Source organism: Lagopus muta, chromosome 2 (assembly GCF_023343835.1).
Source record: "Lagopus muta isolate bLagMut1 chromosome 2, bLagMut1 primary, whole genome shotgun sequence".
Classification (NCBI taxonomy): Eukaryota; Metazoa; Chordata; class Aves; order Galliformes; family Phasianidae; genus Lagopus; species Lagopus muta.
In genome coordinates, this window is record NC_064434.1 from 17837976 (window position 1) to 17862854 (window position 24879).

The 24879-nt window shown below is 36.7% G+C and overlaps 1 protein-coding gene across 25 annotated transcripts in view; it reads left to right on the plus strand.

The window, feature by feature from the left end:
• Positions 1-24879, plus strand: part of MYT1L (myelin transcription factor 1 like) — a 300542-nt gene that overhangs the window by 83713 nt on the left and 191950 nt on the right. For all 25 annotated transcript variants that reach the window (XM_048936649.1, XM_048936655.1, XM_048936645.1 and 22 more), the window contains exon 2: positions 4797-4911. The gene's annotated coding sequence lies outside the window, so the exon portion shown is untranslated. The remainder of the gene's footprint in view (positions 1-4796; positions 4912-24879) is intronic.

Here is a 24879-nt window from a genome sequence, read left to right on the forward strand (position 1 = left end):
TGCTTCAGAAAACAGCAGGAAAGATCCAGAAATCAAAATCATTTATTTGCCCAATGCTTGGTTTAATTAGCAAGCTGCTTTGATTACCTGCCTGATTTTCTTCTGCTCAGGCTCTCTGAGCAACACTGTATTGAGGAGGTGAATCTGAACACAAAAAAAGTTATTTGTTGTCTTTTGAAGTGCTTCCAGATCAACAGTTTTGAATGTAAATGTAATAGCCTCTCTCCTGACATAAATTGTTTTGTAGTAGTTTAAAGATTTGAAATAGGGGACATTTGGAGTCATCCAATCCTGTTGGGGTGCCATCTACCTACTTAAGGAAATTTTCAGATTCCTGACTGTCCTGGCATGGACAGGTTGCTCAGTTTGGAAGAGCTACAAATAATGCTGTGGAGATTTTCTTTCTATATTCACCATTCAGATTCAGGCTGGACATTAGGAAGTACTACTTTTCAGAAAGGGTGGTCAGGCACTGGAATGGACTGCCCAGGGAGGTGGTGGAGTCACCGAGCCTGGGGGTGTTCAAGGAAAGGCTGGATGTTGTGTTGAGGGACATGGTTTAGTGGGAGCTATTGGGAATAGGTGAACGGTTGGACTGGATGATCTTTTAGGTCTTTTCCAACCTTGGTGATTCTATGATTCTATGATTCTATGATCTCCATTGCTTCTTGCAATCAAGAAAGCTCAGAGGTCTTTCATTCAGCTGTTTGTGGTATTTCCCATTTTCTCCATTGTTCTTTACAGTCAAAGAGAGAACAGTTGAGATATGCATTCAGCTGTCTCATAAATTTCTCAGTGCTAGTTGTGCATTTTCCTCATTAGTTTTAAATTATTGTTTAGCAGCAGCTGATTCTTTAAAATATTAATACTACCTAAGCTACAGTTAACATCAGAAAACACTGTGTACAGTATTAGCCAGGATGCTCAGAGGCTGTCTGCTTTCAGTGCAGATGTTACAAATTTTCCAAGAGCACTAAGTGACAATACTGTGTATTTCCTTTAATGAGAAGCATTCACTCTCTTACTTCTGTATCTCAGAAAACTCTTAAACTTTTTTTTTTTATTTATTTATATTTAATTTATATAGTTTTTAAGTTTGTATAGTTTTGTAAGACTGGTGCACGTTTATCTTAAGGCAATATTGGCAGTGAGATTGTCTTTTGATAGATATACGTAAAAGTTAATGTAAAGGCTTACAAATGTTTACACTTGTTTACAGATGTAAGAATGCTGTTGGGAAAAAAATGTGAATGCCATAAATGGTAGGGAGAACATTTTGTTGTTGTATATGAAGTCTTCTGTTTTCATGTTGGATTCAGAATTTCATATTCTGATAGGAAAAAAAAAAGTTTAATGTTCTTCAGCTGATTTTTTAACCTGTTGTCTTTATATATCTTGAACTTTGACTTTATTTTTAAGAGGTTGAGTTTCCATTGAAAAGCATGACAGATGTCTGTCTAATGTCAGCAGGAGCAGGATTAGGCCCACTGCATTTTTATTCATTCATTATTCTGAATAATCAGAGGCATGACTTTAGTATTTGGAAATTTATGTAAGCTGTTATCTGCTAATGTCTGTCCATCACAAATGTCTCATAAATTTTAAAACTAATTCTTTAAGTCAGTTTTTTAATTATCTAACTATTGGAAAGAGTTGTAGTTATTTCACCTCTCCCAGTAAAACTTGTAAATCAAATTACATCACCACAAGAAACAACTTGATGTGACTGCGTTAATGTGTCTGCTGCTGTTAAAATATTCTGTTAGACTGAAAGAAAGTATACAGCCCACTAAAGGGAAAAGATGTATACATGAGAGTGGGATAGAGCTGGATGTTTCCTTGAGATATTTTTTACTGTTTCAGTTTTCCTTCTGTACCTTCAGATTTAATAAGAATTGAGTGTCTTTATGGGATTTGTTCTCAGCATCATTTAGAATTTAACTTTTTGGTGGAATTTTCTTCTGCTACTGAAACATGTATTACTCGTAAGGATAAAGTACTGGTTACATTTTTGAACATCATCAGATAAGTACATCACTTAGGTCATCTCAGAGACCATGTCATTCAGTTGGTCTTTTAAATATTCTTTCCTTAGGTGGTAAGCAGCTTTAGCCTTTTACGGGTATGTATATACGCTCTATATTTCTACTTTTGCAGAGGTAATTGAGTTTTTTTTGTTTGAGCTCTTGAAACAAAGCATATTTATAATTACCAGTGTTTTAACAGAAAACTGTGGGGACTTCATTTTTCCTACATTCTTCAGGGCAAATAAATTGCTTGTGGCTGTGTGTGTGTATTTATGAAGCTTAGATTAACGCAGGTCTCTGAATAGATAATGCATAGGGAGAAACTTGATTTGTACACGAAAAGATCCATATAAACACAAGAGAATTGTGGGATATCGGATTTTCAGATTTGAAATAGAAGGTCAAGAATGCATAGTGGAAGGCGTTACCTCTGCATGTTTAGCAACTGATTCTCCTTCTGTGAATATATTCAAGACCTGTCTGGTTGTCTACCTGTGTGAACGATTGTAGGGTACCTGCTTTAGCAGGGAGTTGAACTCAGTGATCTGTTGAGGTCCCTTCCAACCCCTGCAGTTCTGTGATTCATTTTCACATGTTAATGCTTATTGTTTATCATAATCAAGACTGATGTTGCTGTATGTAGACCTGAATGCTTCTACGGCACTGGGAGAAAAACTTAAGAGACATTATTTTTTTAAACCATACTTTTAATTAAGCAACAAATTAGGATATAAAGATTACATTCACTTGTTTTTGCTACGTCTCGATTTTTTTTTTCTTTTTTGAGAACAAATGTTTTTGTTATGGAAAGAGTGAACACATTCTCATATGGCAAATTTTGCTGTGAAAGTCAAAGCTCTGCTGTGTGCATCCTGCTGGAGTTGCAAGTGGCAAGGAGGAGGAGCGCGGTGCTTTCTCATCACCCTCATCGCTCATCCTGGCCACCAGCTGTGCTGCTGAAGCATGGCTAAATAACAATATACTGCTTAGCCAAAGATAGAAAAGTAGACCTATATCTATTATTTGACAGGCTTTATTGATTTATTGTTTTCAGTTGAGTTTATAATTGAAGCAGCATAGTGTATTATAGTCCTTATCTCCTTTTAACTATTAAATAAATAAGTCTGTCCTACCCTTGGAGAAGTTCATTCTGAAATCGAAGAGAAAAGCCATATTAAGGCCACCATGAAGATGCTTGTATAAATGTATATAAAACACTGGATATAATTTACTGGAAATTATTGGAATTAATGGTTAGACAGAAGAAAACTCCTTTTTTTAGGTTAAATGTCTCCCTCAGAATACCATCTTGGAAAAGGATTAAAAGAAAATAACTAGAACTCAAGAATTTGTAATTCTTGTGCAGTGGTTTTATGCATAATTCTATATTGAGTCCTTATTTTTAATTTAGAAAATAATTTTATTAAGTAAACTCAAATTCGTTTGTGAAAAGGTCCCATTTCTACATAAAATTACTGAAATTTTGACATAGATTTTGACATTGTTTAGAAGATGAAAAGGCCTGCTTTTTATTTCTCTAAAATTCGAAAAAATAATGAATACTTCTTAGTGTATTTACATTAAAATAGTTTGTTTAAAAATAGTTTATAATCATATTTTTGTTTATTTATTTTTTTTTTTTCCTAATTCTGTAGGATATTTCCTTGCCTGAAAAGTAAAATGTAAGACATTGAGTACAGTATCTTTTAGCGAATTTATGGTAATGCTGCTGAATTTAGCTGAGCATAAAAAACATGGTGAGCCCCTCAGGGTCTCTTCATTTTCCTGACACACTCCACTGCTGCACCATTAACACTTCGTCTGTTATTGCCATGTACTTAGTTTAATGAGGATCTTTGAATTTGAAGTTCTACACAAGAAACAATGGCTAAAATAACTGATGTACCTACTGCGGCCTTCAGCAGAGTATTTAATCCCGTAGTATTTCTTAAGTAATAAGTGCATTCATGTTCTTCAGCAGTGTAGTTATATCACAATGGTTTCTTTAATTATGGTAGGTGCTAATCACAGGCTTTGAGTAATAACTAGAAATATGATGCTTTGTCTGTCTGTGTAGAAAGTAAACACGTGCTGGATAGCTTATAGAGGAGACTCTTCATCACCTTAAGATTCTTTCTATTAATACTGACACTTCAATGTGAAGAAGGAATAGTACTGTTGGATATTTTGTGCTCTCAAAGCAGAATATTATATTACTTCTAAGAAATGAGAAGGCAGAAAGGCTGGGTGCTGTTTTCCAATACCTGTATGAATCCAGCTAACTGCAGTAAAGGGTCAGTATATGGCTCATTAGATTGCATTCCTAAAACTGAATTTATCACAGTCCTATGAATACATGCATAAAGCATCTTAAATTATGAAGCAATAAGCTGTACTATCAGACAAGGACTCAAACTGATTTAAAATGTGAATAATGTTGTACTAGGATACATTGTAGAATTTAAGAATGACATTCTAACCTTTTACTGATTATTGAGTAATCAGCAAAAGCAAAAGATTGCTCCAAATCACCTTAAATATCTAACTGATCTGAAAAGTCTCTGCAGGACCAAATAAAAAGTGAGTAATTGAATGAATTTCTGTTCCAGAGAACTAAGGAAATAAGTTGTATATTAGACTTTTTAAAAAACTATTGTTAAATGCATTTATTAAAAACCTATTTTTAATTGTTAGAATAATGTGAGTGGTTTGTTCTGTTCCTCATGAGCTTGCTATCATATATTAAAAATACATATTTTTTTCTTTTAGAAAATGAATCTGGAAGAAAATTGGTGAATCCAACTCAGTGGACCTGGAAGCACTCTGACAGGCTCAGAGAGCAGAGTCTGGACCAAAGAGCAATTACCCCACCAAACAATTTCAGGTACAATTGACCTAAATGTAGCATTCTAGATTATTGACAAGAGTTCATTTCCTGTAGTACTTTTCCAATTTGCTACTCCTGATAACCACTGTAATCTTATCTGTCTGGTGCTGCATAACTTCTGGAATGCAGCTCAGAGAGTTCTGTTTAAACACACTTCAAACATCTTTAAGCACACAATTCATGCTAAAAGAGTCGTTTACAGTTAAATTAGATGATTATTCTTGCTGCCGAAGTTGCATAGAGCAGGAATGAGTGCCTGAATCCTTATGGACCTGAATGTGCTGGGATTCTTCACTGTGAAATCAGTAAAAATAGTATTAGTTAACCCTAAATAAATAGGAGACTTTACTTCATTAAACTGTAACAGCAGATTCTACTATGCAGTTTACTTCTTTGGTATAAATATATTTATCCATGAATTAAGGCTTCCTTCACTGACCTCCAACCTACAGGCAATTATCATATGTTGACATGAAAAAGGAATAAGTGTGTGCACCAAGTTTATAAGTGTACAGAAAGCAGATGAACTGAATTCAGAGGCTGGTAATGTTACAACCCATTTTGATAAATATATATTTCTTAGGAGTTTCCTGCAAACTTTTGCTAAGTGCTGGATATACTTGCATTCCATTTATATAGAATGTGAAAAAAATAGATTCCCTTGGCGTGCATTTTTTTTTTGCATCCTTTTTCTTTTACTGAATTTCTATTTGGAAAGTTCCTTCATTGTTAAGAAATCCCGAAGACTAGTAGTATCAGATTCCATGCTGTGCAGCTGTTGGAGAGCCATTTTTTATAGAGCTTTGTGAACTAATGTTGTAGGACACAACAGTGGTAGTTATTTTTCTGCATAATTTTTTCCTATTTTTTCCCAAGAGAACACCAAAATACCTAATTTATTTGAGTAATAAGCTCTACAAATAATCATAGGTCTCGCTCCTCAAAGGAACATCAACTCAATGTTCAATTGAAAGCTGAATAATTTATAAGATAAAAACACATATACAATATGTTGGTCTGTGATGATTCTTTTGATGACAATGGATAGCAGTTTTAAATGTAGCTAGACTCAGGAATTCTACAGTATATTCTAAAACGCAACAGATTGGAATGTCTGAATTTGATATTAATCAGAGAAATGCCAATCCTCTTCTGATTAGTTCTATCATTTGTAGAGGACTTAGATTTTTCCCTGTAGTCATGGAGGGCCTTATCTAGACATGAAGTTTGTGATCTTCATTCCAGCGTTGGAAACTGAGGCAAATGAAATTTCAATGTAAATTTAAATGACGTACCAAAGCTTTAAGGAAATGAAAGTAGTAATGTGTCTAGCTTCTATTTTTCCTGACCTTTATTCTGATAGATATTAATGTCAAAATTTATAAGACATGTCTTTCAGTGAAAGTGATGTCTTGTAACAGTCTAACAAAGTAGTTTTCCTCATTGTGCATTGCACTGCCTAGCCTTCAGACAAAATTCTGTGAAGTATTGTGTTCAACTTTACACCCTGAGTTAAAGAAAAGAAATACCAAAATTTCTTCAAATTATTTTCTGTTCTTCAGAGTTAAGAAGGAGTAAAAGAAGTTTAGAAACATACTGGTTAAGGACAGGTGAGGAGAAGTACCGTATTTCCATCTAAAATAAAATAAAGTGTGCATCAGTTACTCAATTACATAGTAATTAAGTTAGTGTAGAGAAAATCTTAAGTATAGCAGAAAACTGATTTACCTCCCCCCCCCCCCATTCTGCTGTGAGGATTTGATGTGACACAACACATTAGTGGAAAGCAATAGCAATCTGAAATGCAAATGTAAGAAGAAAGCAGCAGAATAATCTGTGAAGGTGGAATGAAAATGTGCAAGTTGTGGCTAAGCCTTTTCTGTTTGGGTGATTTGAGGTCATAGAACTTCTTGTGCTGTGCTTTGTGATCCTGTGTAGTTTGCATGGTAATTTCTACTGGGGTGCTAAATAAAATACTTTTGAAGCTTGAGAAAATAAAGTGGATTAGAGAGAGGACATCTGTGGCAGACTCTTCCACAGAACAAGACAATTAAAGAACTACTTGTCTAGGGGGAAAAAAAGAAATTAATAAAATAACAGAAATCTGTCCTACCCCAACATAAATAACAGACAATGCATAAGCAGTTACCCAAGCCCCAGAGATTCTCAGTTGAAATATTTAACTTTTTTCCCAAAACCTTTCATTTGGAATTTTATAAATAGGACTTCACGTAGTCTTATTGACTGCTGGATTTCTGCAAGGGCATAACCTCACAGGGTAAACCCTGCTGTAGTGTGATTTTTGCTACTTTCTTTCTATTCACATGAAATATATGTAAAACTTTATTTTATATGTGCAGAAGAATATCAGATACTCATGTTTTACTAATTGTTATATTTAAGTATTATGTGCATCTGTGTGTTAACTTACCATAAATGAATACGCCAGTTGAAAACTTAGAAATTAACCCTGAAAACCTCATGTGAGCTCATTTCTCTATTTGAATGTTCTTTTCGAGGATTGCTCACTACAGTTGTTGATACATAGAAACAGCATTCTGAGTCTCATGTTAAGTTCCATCTTGTACTGTATTATGGATTTTATTTGACATATTGAAGTATTTATTTGACCTCTTTAGGATATAGTCTAGTCCCTTAGAGGATGCAGGCCCTTCAAAAAAATATATCATAGATTAGGGATCTTAAGCCACTTTATCCCTGTTGCTTTATTCATTATTTCCTACCACCATGGTGAAAAGTGGTAGTAAAGCAATCCTAATTAGGCAGCATAAGAATTCCTGGTATGCAGAGTTCTTCTTAGGCAGCTTTATATTCTTCCTGCTTGTTCTACAGTGCCTCAGGGAATGAGAAATGTCTGGTCCATTAATTAGAGAATTAGCTCAGAGTTGGGAAAGATGAGTTCAGGCTTTGTCTGTGCTACAAACTTCCTGCAAGACACTTAGCTAAGTATAGAGCAAAATTCTGCAAGACTTAGGGATCAGAGATTTTTGTCTGCTTTTGAAGAACAGTTAGGTGTCTTTCCAGTATCTTAGTTACTCCACTAATAATTGAAAAGTCATAAATCTTAGCTTCCCTAATCAACTTTTCATGCTTCTTTATCATACTATTCTTATGTAAGGATATTGGTAGAATGGCAGCAATACAGAAAGAATAATAATACCTTATGTTAGTTCAGACAGAGTATTACAGATAGGCTGTCATGATGACAAGTTCATATCAGCTCTTTGCCGTATAAGTCTTCCTAATACAACCTTATAAAAGAGCAAAATTCATCAATCAAAATGTCACGTTGCTAAATTTGCAGTTTATAAATTACCACTGTAAATTTAAGTAGTAGAAATCATCACATAGAATTGTTCTTTTTTCTTTTTCTCTCTCTCCAGTGGTTTCAAAAATGAGGCACTAGGTTCTTAGATTGCAGGTTCTAGGCAGCATCTCTGCTCCTGTGAGCAGGTGTGTTGTTTGTATTGCATGGGCCAGCTAACTGTGATTGATCACAGGCTTCTGCTGATGCTAGCAGGCTAAAGAGAACAGTTATGTTAAAGCTGAAACATCAGGACATGGTCTTATCACCAGTACGAAGCAGGAAAAAAACGTTTCCAGTTTTCTAAGCCTTCCTGTTGCTAGGCCTTCCAGAATAACTAATCCATAAATAATCCTGAAAATAAGTGGGATATAAGATCAAATTAAACACAGTATCAAAGGGCACAGTTTTTTCTCACTGCCCTACAAATTAGGTTTAAATCTCTGCATATCAAGTGGAAATATAACATCAGTAATAATATTTTGTAAAAGACATCTGATGATGATAGAGTTGATAATTTTTGTAGCAAACAATTAGGAAGTGTTGGAGTAATTAGATTATTAGAGGAAGAAATATAAATTTGCTAGATCAGTATGGCTTTTTTTAAGGCTGAATTCTTCCTTCATAACGACTCAAGCATTTTGTAAAGCAGGGTAGTCACATAGCTTTATTTCAACGAATTTCCTGTTTTTTTAAAATTATGATCGTAAATGATTCTTTTGTCTTGATGAATTGGTTGCAAATTCTTATGGGCAAAAATTTTTTCACGTGCTCATTTTACCCTTTTTACTTCAAGTGAATGATGAAGTATTGCTTAGCTGCTATATGCAACTGCATTATTTCTTCTGAAGCTGAATATGACAAAGAAGACTAATTTGAAAGCCAATTGGAATTAATAGGAAGAATTCGTTGATCAAGTAGAGTTTGGATCAGCGTTGATTCAGTTTGGAACTATACTTTTTATACTGCAGAAATAAAGGTCTTATTAAAAAGCCTCCATATAAAAATAATTTTATACAGTGATACAAAATAGATTTTCTACGGCCATACATTAATCTTCAGTGTACTGAAGAAGGCTGAGGAAAGGAATATCCTTGGTAAAAACTCTGAAGAATCTTATCCTGTAAGTAGCTAGATTCAAGAGAAATGCATGTGTACTACACAATCAAGGATATGATGAGCAACTGTTTAATTTTTTTTTTTTCTTTTGAGACATGATAGGAGGACAAACCATATGTAGATTCATATAAGCTCAGCAGTCCTTTCTGTGTACAAATACCAATACAATTTATGACTCTGTAATAAGTCCTCAATAATGTTATTGCAAACAAAATGTAAAGAAGGAATAGGGAAATTTGAATGTCTCCTTTTTATATCCAAACACATTTTCAAGAAGGTGCAGAGGGAGGAGGCAGTACCATTTCTTGGTCACCTTGCACATTTCACAAGGGAGCTGCTCCACTGTGGTTTGGGGCAGTGCAAACCAGAGCTTCTCAGCAGCTCTTGGTAGTATTGTCCTCAGATGACCTTGCAGATGGATTTCTGTTTCAAAATCCTACAGAAGTTAAATATTGCTGAAAATAGCATTCACTCTTAGCTCTGTTTCATGGCTTCTAGGGTGAAATTTGTCTGTCCTAATGTAGATGTCTTTTAGATCCAAATTGACTTTGGTTAGACTGTCTTTATAGTCAGTAGAGAGAAACAGACACTTTCAGGGCATGATTCATCTCTTTGTAAGATAGACATCTAAATAGGTCATATGAATCAAACTTCAGAATAGTATTCCTTACTAGTGAAAATGAAGGAAACCTAGGAAATCAGTTTAGATGCTGATATATTGGAAAAATAAAATTAAGTGAAAGGAAGTCTATGTCTATAGGTACCATGTCAGAGGAAAATGTCATATTGTTAAGAAGCATCTTTTCCATCCGAGCTTCTGACTACACGGCTCTGAGTTAAACATTCATACTTAGATCAGTTGGCATTAAATTAAAGAAAAATTGCACTCACCTCTCAGTATTTTAAGATGTGAAAACAGAGTAGATTCTGTTGTGTGAATGGATAATTTATGTATATCAATTATCTGATTCTACATTGATTTGATACACTGATTCTACATTGGTACCATATTTTTACTAGCATGTGCTGATAATTTGTGTACGTAAGGATCTCATCATTGCTTTGAATGGTCTTTGTAAACCATTTCAGAACCAAAACCAAATGCTTTTTTTCTCAACCTGCAATCTCTGCACATAGATTGAGAGCTGCACGTGTAGCATCATAGAACCATAGAATGGCCTGGGTTGAAAAGGACCACAATCATAGAATCATAGAATCATAGAATCACTAAAGTTGGAAAAGACCTAAAAGATCATCCAGTCCAACCGTTCACCTATTACCAATAGCTCCTACTAAACCATGTCCCTCAACACAACATCCAGTCTTTCCTTGAACACCCCCAGGGTCGGTGACTCCACCACCTCCCTGGGCAGTCCATTCTGGTGCCTGACCACCCTTTCTGAAAAGTAATACTTCCTCATGTCCAGCCTGAATCTCCCCTCCCGTAGCTTGAAACCATTCCCCCTGGTCCTATCACTAATGACACGAGAGAAAAGGCCGACCCCCAGCTCACTACAACCTTCCTTCAGGAAGTTATAGAGAGCAATGAGGTCTCCCCTGAGCCTCCTCTTCTCCAGGCTGAACATTCCCAGCTCCTTCAGCCTCTCCTCATATGGCCTGTGTTCCAGACCCCTCACCAGCTTTGTTGCCCTCCTTTGAACACGTTCACACAATGATCATCTAGTTTCAACCCCTGCTATATGCAGGGTCGCCAACCAGCAGACCAGGCTGCCCAGAGCCACATCCAGCCTGGCCTTGAATGCCTCCAGGGATGGGGCATCCACAGCCTCCTTGGGCAACCTGTTCCAGTGTGTCACCACCCTCTGCGTGAAAAACTTCCTCCTAATATCTAACTTAAACCTCCCCTGTCTCAATTTAAAACCATTCCCCCTTGTCCTATCATTATCCACCCTTGTAAACAGCCATTGCCCTTCCTGTTTATATGCTCCCTTTAAGCATTGGAAGGCCACAATGAGGTCTTCCCAGAGCCTTCTCATTCTGAAGCTACTCAAGCCCAGTTCCCTCGTCTTTTCCTCATAGGAGAGGTGCTCCAGCCTTCTGATGATCTTAGTGGCCCTCCTCTGGACGGCTAATTTCAGCTGGTAGATAATTTAAGATGTTTATAATTTTTACTGCTGGTGCCTGAGTTTCACTAAATTCCCCACTGGATTATGTGGTTAGTGCAGTATAACTGAAAATCCCCTCGTTGAGTATTTTCAAGTGCTAACAGCAAATTTTGTGGAAAGGATCTGTGTTTTTTTCAGTTGTGTTGGCTTTAAGTGTCAACCATGAACAATTCAATGGAACGTATAGGAATGAACAGTATCATTTTTTACATTTTTAAAAGACAAAATCAATAGGTTTGAAACACTTGAATCCCTATGCAGCTTTTTCACATTCCTCTCTTTTCCATTGTTTGCAAAACTCTAGATTCCAGCAAACCTGCAAGACTTTTGTCAGATGCGTACCCAAGAGCACCACAAGGATGACAGCCTGGAATAAGCAGATTGCTAGTGAGGCTAACAGGTGCCAAAGCATGTTGTTTCATGACCCAGTCTAATGATGCCAAAAATAATCTCAAATGCATTTCAGTCAATAAATGGAAAAAACAAACAAACAAAAAACATGACAAACCAAATAAACAAAAAAATAGCAGCACCCCCTCTCCCCCCAAAAAACCTAAACAAACAAAAAAACCAAATAGACTTCAGAAATACGATCTATAGAATTGTTTGGGATTAAGCAAGAAACTATGAACTGGAAGAGAAGAGTTCAGATTTCTGTTTTGCAACAGTTTTACTGTGCTCAGGTAGTGATACTTTTCTTGACACCTGATTAGATGACGTGCTTTCCAAAAATAACAAGGGACAAAACTACCATGGATTCCACAGTGGAGATTACTTTCCGCATGAAATTGAGTCATTTGAGTCATATGCAAATATTATCTTAAATGTCCCTACCTCAGTTTCCCTGTCTTTCAGAGCTATAGTATTTAACTGCCTACATTTGTAGTTGTTTCAAATGTGTAAATAACATTAAAAATTACTTGGAAGTGCAAGTGTTGTAAAATCAGTGATGATTATTATAGTTTGTAGGAAAGTGAAAAAGTGCCTAAGTGATGAAAAATTAGGGATCAGTAGATATTTCAGTGACAAAAACTTTTTATCTTATAACTCCATTATGAACATGAAACCGAAGACTCCAGAGTTTAAGAGGTAAATGATGCAAACAGAGGTGATAGCAACTTAGCATTCTGAAGTTTATGAACACTTTTACATGGCACGTGTCCTCAAATGCCCACTGAGCTGGCTATGTGAAAAATACCAGTATTCTTTATGCAAGCTGTAGAAAAGAAAACTTCTTAAGTAGTGTTTATATTCATCAGCAAGGCTTAGACTTCCTTTGAGCTGTGGTAACTCTGGCCCTGTGCACGTAAGAAAATAAGTGTATCTTTTAAAACTGAGGTTTTAATTTAAATATATACTTAAAAATATAGCCATGTTTTACAAATGTGATGTGTCCTTGAGTGCAAATAAAAGCAGGGAATGAACTCATAGGGCAGGGTGTGATCTCTGAATCAATATGCTGAAATAAGAGACATTGCTCTTAAGTGCTTTTTACACTGTCAATATGTTTCATGAGAGCAATTTTATTAATCAGATGAACAGATATACCTAATATCTGTATGTACAAAGAATCTATGGTTTTCCCAAACAAAAGCACTCATCCATGAGAAAAAGCAGAGGTGAAATCTTGATTTGGCTTAATCTTTTATGTATTTGATCAGGACTAATAAAAACATATATGTTTTGATGCTGCACCTTCTCGATTCTTACTGGTTATTTGTCTGAGCTTTTTCTTTCCAGCTTTTTTTTGTAACAAAGCTTAGAAATGATTTGCTTTCAAAATTTAGTTGGTATTTTCTTCAAGATGAGATTTAAATGACAAAATATAGATGTTTACATGCAGGTTTCTCTGCTGCTTTCTTAGTCAATGGAGTTAGGATACTAAAGTGCCAGGTTTGCTGAATCTCTTTCTAGGCTTCATAGGCATAACTGATTCCACTGGGAGTTTTGACAGGGGTAGTACAAATATCTAAATCTAACCTTCATCCTTCCTTCTTGTAATATTACCCTTTTCAGTCCCTAAATTATCTGGAGTTCAGTGCAAGTAATGCAAGTTATCTGTCTGCTCCTATACAAACTTAAAAAAATTTGTTCTTTGAATAGTTTCCTTTGTTACAGACAACTCATTCTAGGTTGTACCGAGTACTGAATTTCAAAAATACTTGAAGATGTTTTAGAAGATGTTACTTACAAATGGACATCTACATGTATTCACACAATTTGCCATGGAAATTAAGCGTCCACCTGTCTGAAAAGTGGAAAGAGTTAGGCAAATGAATCACTGAAGTATTTCAAGGAAATTGTTGAATGTCTGCTTGTATTTCTGGACATTTCCTTCTACCTCTATAAATATTTCTAAATACCCTAATATTTAAATTCATTTTTCTAAGTGGAAAGAAGCTGTGCTTTCTTTAAGAAAGTTCCTGTGTTGCAGAAGTTAATGCTAAATTCTTAAGGGAAAGCCTTTCAGCACTGGATGGAGTCTACATGATTTTCTTAAAGTATTTTATAAAGATTAATTTATTGATTCTTTTAAAGGAGTATTACTATATAAAACCCATCCTCAGTTAAAACAAGAACTCTCTATGATAAGGGGGTGTCCACCAAAAAAGGTATCTTTCATTTCGAACAGGAAGAACAACAAAATAGTGACATATTTATGGGGCTGTGTCTTTTTCTTATTTACAGGTTTTCAAAGCTGCAAACAGTTATTTAAATTGTGAGACCAGTACTGAGTACAATAATGAAGACCCAGCTGAGTAGCCTTTGGTGTGAAGGCTTGGAGTCTTGTTGAAAGAGACAGATGTCTCATTGCAGTTTTCTATGTCCTAGGCAGTCTGCATTGAGGGAACTCTCTACTCTGTGATGATGGGGATTCTTCTTCATCTCTATGTTTATTAACAGTTCAACTTTCTAGAGTCCTGGGAAACACACTGAAGTGAATAGAAGCTGAATGTACTCTTCACTTGTGAGAATCAAGTCAGAAATTGCTTGTTGAATTCATGTAGTTTCACTAATTCAAACGATAATGAATGATAGGTAGCTGGAAGTACTGTGCTGTGGCGTTTCGTATGGATAGTCTGTATACTTCAATGTGCCTCTACTTGTATTTATGTTGATGAAGGAAATGTCTGGCTAAAATACATAGCCACACTTTCTTTTTCTGGAGAAGATAAACTGGCAGTGAAACAGTCATTCTAATATTCCAGTTGTCACAATTTTCCAATATTGCATTACAATAGTCAAATGTAAATTGTGTTTTGAACTGGATGAATAAAATACAGATGGTTAATGTACGTCTTTTAATCAGATCTCACTCAGCAGGATCTTCAGTTACTTCATGTTTTATTTTGAAAATTGAAATTCTACATTAAGTAATCCAAGCACTCTGAAGCTAATACATGCCAGAATTAACTTTGTTAGGGCAATTTAATTTAACCTCCCCCATGCATATGCATTATGAAGAGTTCTTTAATTACATGTCCACATAATTTTCTTAGAAGATCTCTTTCTCATTCTGTTCATAGACTATATGATAGTCACTTAATGAGCATCTGTTCCATATTTTGTTTTCTGAATATTTTTCAATTTGTGGCCCCATACCTTGTTTACTACAGAGTATTTAAGCCCTGCTCTGAAGACAGAATTATAAATAATTTCCTTTTGGGGTTTTCTTAGTGATCATTGCCATAGCATGTAAATGATGAACAAACATTAAATTAGTTTTACTGCAGGCCCCTGAGATGGGAAGAGAATATGATTTCCATTTTATAGGTAGGAAAGGTAGAAACTATGTTCAAAAGCTGTCACTAATCTACAAAGACCAGTCTGAGGTGCTTAGGTCCAAAAGCTTTGACTTTTTACTGTTATATGGAACTCTCACACTCAGCTTATACTGATTCCAGCATTTATCACTTCTGCAAATTCATATGTCTCATCTCAGTGAATCACATGGAAAATGAAGAGCATTCTCTTAGTGACCAGCTATACCATGTAGACTTTACGGCAACACTAGATAGGATCCTGTTTTCTAGGCTAACTATCAATTACCTTAACCATTTTTTCTCATCTTTCAGTGCTGTCCTAATTTTTGAGCGTATTTCTTCAAAATTCTTCACTAACTGAACCTTCTTGAGTACATTGTTCTGATTCATCCTTACAGCAAGGCTGTCTTGTGCAGTGTATGAGGCAGGTGTCTTCTGAAAAAAAAGGTGTGTGAGTCATACAATTAGTCTCCATCGCGATTCCCCTTCACAAGAGGAGGAAAAGATAGGTTATATAGGCAATGTGACACTTCTGACATCTTTGTCCTTGATTTGGTCATGTTAAAAAAGTTAATGTAAAAATGTGTGTAAGAAGGAGAGGGAGAAGGACAGAGAGAGGCAGAGGCAGAATTAGATTCAGAAAGAGAGGGAAACAGTACCTATGTATGAGGAGGGTAGCTACCCACTTAAGATTTTAAAAATACACACCCAAAAGAATATCTTAACACCCATTTGAATTACGAGTATGCTTGGAACCTTAAAATCCCCCACACCATGCATCCTTCTATTAAAAGAGATGCATGGAATCATCTTCTGTTGCTTCTGAAGGAATCAAATATAGCAAGCAGAAGCACCAGTGACTGATACTGATGTCCTTACCCCATCTGCAGACAAACTTCTCTAATCCTGCTAGATTTTTACGCTGTCTGTTGCTGCTTCTGCTTTTGCACTTTATCTCTCCACTGCTGTACACTTTATATGATCAGCAATCTTGAATCTAAACAGATTCTTCTGCCTGAATCCAGACTTTTGGGATGTTCCCTGGATGCAACCCCAGAAATTAATGCTGAAATAAGATATGCTGGTCATTTGAGTTACAGTGCTCTTCTCTACATATTCTAGTAACATCTGGGCAGGTTACTCTCATCATCACTCAACAGACTGTCCCTATACATACTCTGGTATATGTACGTAGGGACATATTTAGAGGTCATCTGTGCTTGGGTGTTGTAAAATTATTTCTAAGTTAGCTCTACCTTTTATGGGAATAACCTTCTGTCTTCTGCGGCTGAATTGTTCAAGCAGCACAATTCAGCCACTATGGAAGCAAGTTATGTTTTCTTTCTTTGTACAAGACTCGCATTAAAGCATGTCTAGATTGTAGCACATGCAAACTCTAGTGGCTTAGGTTTAGGCAGTGTCAAAGTTCCCAGATTTTTCTGTGACAGGTTAAGAAAAAAAGTGTGTAAAGATTAGATCAGCCGCAGCTTCTGCAGCCACCACCGTCTCACTCAGCTTTGAACACGTGGTGCAGTTTCCTGTTCACGTGGTAGTTGTACAAGCTGACTAACATAGCAGGTCAGAGAATTTCATAGAGGTAGTCCAGAACAATTTTGTAGAGCTTTGGAGCTATCCATAATAGGTCACATTGAACAGCAAAAAAAAAAAACAAAAAAAAACCCCCAAAAAAACACATTGATCCTTCTCCAGGAGGTAGGAATTTTCTAGATCCCAGCTGATGAGAGCTACCATTAAGAAAAAATGGGCCTTCAGAAAAATAAGAAACAAGACTGAACTGTTTTCTATTGCTGAAGTATACAGAGAGATGGAAAATCAGTTTACTCCATATGCAGTTCAAGAATGAGTCTCATGCTGACTGCATTTCATGTCAAATTACAGCTTAAAACGTACACATGAACCAGGAATTTTTACTGCAGCAGAAACAGAGAATTTTCACTGAGCTAGTAAATGCTGTCCTCCCACTAGGCTTGTTCAAACCTATGTATTAAGTGTACATTCAAGAAAGGACTCTTTGTGGCTGTTGCATTTCACATGTGGTGCAATGATTACATTATTGATTACTTGAAACAGAGTCTAAGTACTTGAGAAAAAGGTTTTATTGCATTCAAATAAAAATATTCATTTATATATATATATATACACACACACACATTTGGTCTTAGAAGCATATTCTGGCTCATATTTATTTATTTTTATTTAGAAGTCGTGCCAAACTTTCTGCTTATGTGGTCTAAGTCAGGAAAGATTTGTTTTGTTTTGTTTTATTATTAAATAATAATGATGGGCCTTTAACCCCAGAGAAACTACTTTATTTATCATTGCCAAGGATATCTGAGGTCACAAAAATCTTTCATTTCCTGAAAACTAAAAGACAGAAATCTATTTCCAATTCTTGGTAAAGCTTTAGGATGCTTAGGATGCTCTGTCCATTATGACTGAGTTTACACTCCTTAATGATGTATAATGTTCTTACCTGTTTTCTTTCTGTTTGATTGATGCATAATGAGTACTTGCACAAAATCCAAACTAAAATTGGGAAAGTAAAATGAAAGACATATTGACACAAACATGGTATTATCTTCAGTCAGGAGGGCTGTGTTTTAGTAAAAATATTTTTCATGGAACACCTGCCTTTATCCTTTCCTTTCCATGTAAAGGTTTTATGTAAACCTTTATAAAGCAAATGTAGCTTTTTAGCGCGGTCTGGTAAGGAGTCCCTCGTACAACTGTGTCCCACACAGATACTTGAGCTGCGAAAGGCAGAAGATACTAACATAGAAAACCAGCCTTTTGTTATCTGAATAAACAACTTTGATATTGCTTTTGATGTAGAATGTACAGCACCATTTTATTATGCCTATGCCTGCCATTTATTTCAAATAAGTGATTCTGCAAAATGTTTTCATTAAAAGCAAGAGAAATGTAATAGCATTGTGTCACTGTACCAGTTCCTCATCTGTATTTCACACTGAGAGTCATAAGTCTCTTTTTAAAGTCTCCAGTTTAAGAAACAAATTCTGGAACTGTGAGACTTTGGATACCCTCTAAGAACTTGTTCTAATACGGGAGGTATTTCATGATGTTGACCTCTGCCTACATAACACACTGCACCTCCTGGTGCATGTGCCTTATTTATACACGAAAAGGGTAGAAATTTTGAAGAATCTGTTCAGGTAGATACTGGTTTCATAGGTTGTGTTAAAATACATAATGTAAACATATGCAGTGATAGACAGGCATTTATACAGAAATGAAATACACCAAAAAAAGCGACAAATGTAAATTCTGAGGCAAGGAGAGATTCAAGCACTGAAGCGTATAATTCTGTCATGAGTATTTTCTTGAGCACACAGAACTCCCTTCACCTCAAAGATGAGGTGGTGTTTTCAAATGTAAACACAGAAAATAAAACATGTAATTGAATACAGTAAGATTGAATCTACTTAGCAGGTCTAACAGAGCAGGGAAGACACAGCTGTTAATCTGATGAGACTTGTGAAAGACTATAAAAAAAAATGCCTGTGTGAGATTAATATTTGCAGAAGAATGTATGTCAAGTATTCAAGTAGTAGCAGTCCTTTATCAGAGAGTGATAGGACAAGGTGCAGTGGGTTTATACTTAGAGGGTAGATTTTAGATTAGGTACTTGGAAGAAGTTCTTTCTTTTGAGAGTGCTGAGGCACTGGAACAAGTTCCTCAGAGAAACAGTGGATGTTCCATCCCTGTGTTTGAGGTCAGGTTGGATGGGGCTTTGTCATTCTGGTCTTGTGGGAGATGTTCCCTACTCATTGTTGGCTGGTTGGAATTGGGTGATCTTTAAGGTCCCTTCTAACCCAAACTGCACACTCCTGGCATCCTCTCTCATAGTCTTCTAAAATTTTGATAGAGGCTAGGATTTTAATCTACTCATTTGCCCTGTTCTATACTTTCTGATGTCAAATATTAAGTTAATCAATGCTAACTGAAAGATTTGTCTAGATCCTATTTCATTATCCCATTTGCTCATTTCTAGAGATACAAAGGACTTTAAAATTTGTTGTCATGATTAGCATAAGAAGTTTTCATCTTTCATATATAAAATCTTTTTTACACATTAAAGAGAAGAAACTTTAATAAATATTTTACTTTCATGTACAGTAGAAGTATTTCAAGCTATTTATACTTCTCTTAATACATAAGTTTCTTTGAAAGTAATGCCTCCTATTTATTTCCATGGAAACTGCAGGAGATGCAAAGAAAACAATGACACTATTTGATAGAGAAAATTCGTAGTACAAAGCATTTTTCAGCATATTTCCACCACTGGCTGTGCATTTTCACCAGTGATGAAGAAAAGCCTGCATGCCGCACCAGTGGAGGTGACCCACTGTCACTCTCGCCGCTGCTGAAACGCATCACCCAGTGCCTCGCTGTGCTCACACCTGCTCGTAGGTCTCCATAAACATTCAGCAAACATCAATATTTTTCTCCTGGAGGAATTTGGTTCCACACCTTTGCTTCATCCACACTTCCATGTCAGACTCCATTCTGTCAGAATGCCCCTCTGCTGCCATACAGCAACAAAATATAGTGGAACGTTGGCAGGGAGGTTCAGCCTTTATTGCCACGTGCTACCAACTTCCACTTCTGATGTTGCAGCCCAACATAATAAAATAGGAGGCATTATTTTTGGAGCAGCCCTTGTAATTAAAACCTTTAGAGGTGTATAAGTTTAGTTTTCATATGGAATCCAACTTCTAAATTGTAACATGTTTAATTTCCTTGCCAGTGTCCTTTGGTTTTCTTTTACCTTTCTATCTTGAGGACCTTTTTCAGTTATTCATAGACTTTAAGACATACACTGTACTTCCCTGCGTTTTATAAAAGACCTGAACAATTAAGCAGCTTATATAGGAAATGCTCCGTTGTTGAGACTGAGATACAAGCACTCCTGGAAGTTCCAGTATATACTTACAGTTTCAGTTGTGAAAGTGCCTTTGAATATCTGTTCCTAAAGGCCTGTTTCATACTTTAAATTATATTAAAATCCTGGTAATTGCTTCACATATACAACCTGATAAACTGTGACATGGTTTTTATGTCTGTCCAGCATATCTCCTTTTTCTGTCCTTCTGATTGATTCACATAGCACTTAACATTGGAAGGGATCTCTCAAGGTCATCTAGTGTACACTTGCTCAAAGCAGACCAGTGTCAGAGGTAGGTGGGGTTATTTGGAATATCGTGCAGCTGAGCTTTAAACGCCTCCAGTGATGGAGATTCCTGATCTAGTCCAGTCTAGATCCAGTCTTTCCATGTACTATCTTCCAGTGCTTATCTGTCCTCAATGTGTGTTGGTTTTTTTAAATTTGTTTCCATACAACCTGCCAGATGTGCCATTATTCTTTTCATCTTTTGAGGCAGATGCATTTTCTTTTCCCAGTGATTGTTTCTACCCTGTTTCCTGACCTCTTTCACACTTACTGTCATTTTATACTGATTTTCTGATGTCCATATCTGGTTACATACTGCCTTTCCTAATTCATTTGTATATTAATCTTTGTCAATATGCCCAATACTAAAAAAAATACTTAAAAAACCCATCCTGATTCTATTTCCCTCCAGGATCACAGAATGTGCTATTTATGCATCCACATTCTATTCTGTTACAAGCATCTGATCTTTACTGCTGTTATAAACCCCTTCAAACTGACTTCTGACCTTGCTGCTAGCTGAAACCACTCTTACCAAATTACCTAACGATTCTCTTAGACAATTGTTCATCCTCCTATCGCAGTCAGTTTTGATCTTATTAAATATTGCCATCTCTCTGTGTCTTTGGCTCCATTCTTTCCTTTCCACATAAATCCTAACTCAGTCCTTTAGATTATCGTTGGAAGATGGGCATGATTTAATCAGGGCTTCCCTCTTGGGCTCCCTTTACTACCTGATTTTTTCAGATACCATCTTGTCTGTCAAGCTAGTTAGATGGGTGTTATGTTTGACTCAGACCTCTTCAGATTATCATAACGATGCTTTATCTACATATTTCAGATTCCTATCTTCATAGCAGATCTTAAATATAGTGCTTGATCCCACACTTGGTGAAGTTCTCTTGCAGTTTATCTACGCAGTGCATTAAAGAAAGCATGAATTCTAAGGACCTAGCAAGACATCTATATAGATTTTAGCTAGGCACTTCTGGTAGTATTCAAAGAAAAATATTTCATGCAAAATAGCACATATGAATGGATTGTGGGACTTTTTAAGGATGCATGAGTATAATGCAATTTATATGGGGCTTGGGATAAGAGATGGAAAAGTTGCAGTAGATAAACTGATCTCAGGAAGTCTTCTTCATAATAAGACTTATATTTCACCATCAGTGTTTTTTTTTTTAACTTTTTTCTTGCCTTTCAGCTGCAGTCAGCATGTGAAGTAGACATTGCTACAATATTGTTTAGCCACCATTTCAATTATCACTGCATTCAGTTTGATGCTACTGTACATAGTTGCACAACAGAGGAAACTTAAGGATGAATCCTTTGCTCTGAGTTTCTGTATTTTGACAGATACTAGTCAATATTGTAGCTGTGGATTTGTGTTGCCACATTAAATGTGCAGTAAAAAAAATCGCTCTCCCTGTAAGGCAGACAGGATCCTGAAAATTTACATGTTGTTCACCTGGTGTGCTTTCTCTGCATCGCAAGATTAAATATGCATCCGAGGCTGACAAATAAGCCTAGATATATCAACATTTATGCCCGTTACGTACTAAGAAATGTAAAACGTTTTCAATCTCAAAAGCCAGTGAAGATTCAGATTCTGAAACATAAGTAAATGCTCAGAACTAATTTCACTGTGTCATGGTCTAAGTTTATGTGTATGAATTTCTGGAACAGACAGTTGGCTGTATGAAAGACATAGAGAGAGTAAAGATAAAGAGAAGGACAGATTATTCAGCTTCCAAACTGTTTTTATTTTGAAAAGCTGTTTTCATTTAAAAAAAGTATGTAAGTATTTGCGATAGGATTTGTGGCAGTACTGATCTGCAGATTACCTGGTCTAGTACAGCAAAGCAGAGGTGACACAGTCCTATTGCACTCCTCACAGTGACAGAAGTTGAAGCGTTGTGTGAGTAAGGGCTACTTCAACACTTAAGTAGTGTTGAGAAACTATTTCAAAACTCTATAGTAGAATTTACTGTAATCATACCAGCAATGCATTGATATACACTATTATAACAAAGATACAAAAATGCACTGGCTATTAAAAATGCTTGCTGATATATTTAGTCTATGCACAGAGTAGTGGTATACTGAGAGCCTTCATTCTGTGTAGTAGTATAGCTGGGGCCAGAGGATTGCAGTAATTTTGCATAGCTGTAGAACAGCTTGCAGACCTTAACAACTTTTAGCAAGGTGGAATCTGAACTGGTTACATGAAGATGAAAGCTCTTATGGTCCGTTATTGATTCCTGATTCTCTTTTGTCTCTCTTCTTCTCTCTTGCTTTCAGAGCCCCAGACAGTTACTGTTAAAAATCTCCACTACATGAGTAACAAAACTAATGTCAAAAGCATTATAAGGAGGTTTCAAGGTTAAAATTCAGTATCTATTCCTGTTTCTTAGCAGAGAGTGTGTATTTGAGAACTATTGGTGATAGGGCATGGTTGGACTGGACGATCTTGTAGGTTTTGTCCAACCTTGGTGTTTCTGTGATTTTGAGATTATTTCCACATTTATGAACACAGTCAAGTGTTTAATTCAATTAAAGAATAGTTTGTAACTCTACAGCATGAAAAGTCATGTAAAACCCCAAAAGCTCTGAAAATTGGCTCCAGATCCACTTAGCTCATGCAGCTGACAATTAAATGAAATGGGAAGGGCAGTCAGTGGCAAAAATTCTATGCAACACTAAACTGTAGACACGAAGTTAGCCAACCAGGAGTTACACAGGCCCCAACTGAATCCCTTCTCTACTGTCACAGAGGGTAATATTGGTAGTAGGTGGATGGTTGGACTAGATGATCTTAGAGGTCTTTTCCAAACTTTGTGATTCGATGGCACGCACCATGAAAACCTGTGCTGTTCCCACTTTGCTACTTGAAAGTCTTATGAAATGTGCATGTTGATGGAAAAAAACAGTGGCCTCTTTTCAGGAGAGAGCTGTCTCTGTAGCTATCCATAAGGATTTAAAAATGAGACTGCAGTTAGGTGATTATTAATCATTAGACTGTGTTGATCATTGTTAGCAAATATCCACCATCAGAGTAGTGTTCACATATTGGATTTTATGCTCAGATCTGTCACTGTCAGCACTGCGTTATCTTTTAACATCTTTGATTCTCATTTTTTTAATCTGCATAATGAGTTATTTATTTATAATAATATATATATATAATGAGTTATTTATATGTAGTAGTGAGGCAGTGCATCCCATCTTACACATGGTGCAGCGATGCCAGGCTGCGTGCTCAGGTGCAGGCAGGCAGAGATTGGTTCTGCATGCTGCCCAAGCTGGCTGGCTGGGAGCCAGGTCTGGCCGACGGTTCCTAAAGCTGAGTTAGCACAATCTTCTGTCTGAGCTAATTAATCCCTGACTGAATCTGTGTTGTAGCTGGCCAGGTTGGAGCATGAGCAGAAGAGCTAGGATCTGTTACATCCTTGGATACGCATAAATAAGTCCAGAAGGAGAGCTGGGTGGCAAAACAAATCATCTCGGTGAAAACAGGTTGGCAGCTCTCATTCCGCAGATCCCAAATTGCATAAACTCCCACAGCTTCTGTTGTATTGGCAGGGGCGTCCGCTTTCCAGCTCCTTGTGTGGGGTCACGCGGGGTGCCTCGCTGCACAGTGTAATGCCCTCTGTGCTCTGTGTGTCTGGCGGCGTTCTGCTGGAGGAGATCTCTGGCTGCTGCGGAGAGAACAGGATGTGTCCCTGAGTGTTTGTAACACCCCTTGGAATTCTGCAGATGAGATTTGGAACGTGCATGCAGAGTGTTGTTCTTACAGTGATATTCTGAGGGAGTATTGAATGTATTCAGGAGGATGAATTTAAGCTGTCGTGCCGTGGCTGGATTCTGTCTTGGTACAGTCGGAACAGAACCAGGAACCATAATGAGAATCTGTGTTTGAACAAGGAGTTTGAAACTGCTTTTTAAAAGATCTGAAAATGTGTTTTTCACTCCCCTGATCTGAATTTGGCAGCAGTGTAGTCCCTGGGGGCTGCCATTTCAATGATAGCTCCAACAGGAGCCCCTGCCTAATGACCTGCATCAAAGTGAGAACAGTGCTGCAGTCAGACATGCAGAAAGCTGCTGCTGCTGGGAGGCGCTGGGAGCTGTGGCTGGTTCTTAGAGCCAGTCAGATATGGATTTTGCAGTCAGCTCTGAGCTCTCTTCAGAAAAGGGCGCTTTGTTATTTGAGTAGAAGAAGCAAGAGTAAAAGCACAGGAGAATTTGCAGTGCTTACAGTGCGCTGTGAAAAATCCGGTGCTGCTCATGTCTTTTGACTGCAGCTTTGATTTCCTTCATCTATCTTTTCACTTTCATATTCTATGTTAAATAATGTTATTTATAGGCCATTTAAAAGGAAATAATTGTCAGTGGCTTAGCTTTCAATTATTAAAAAAT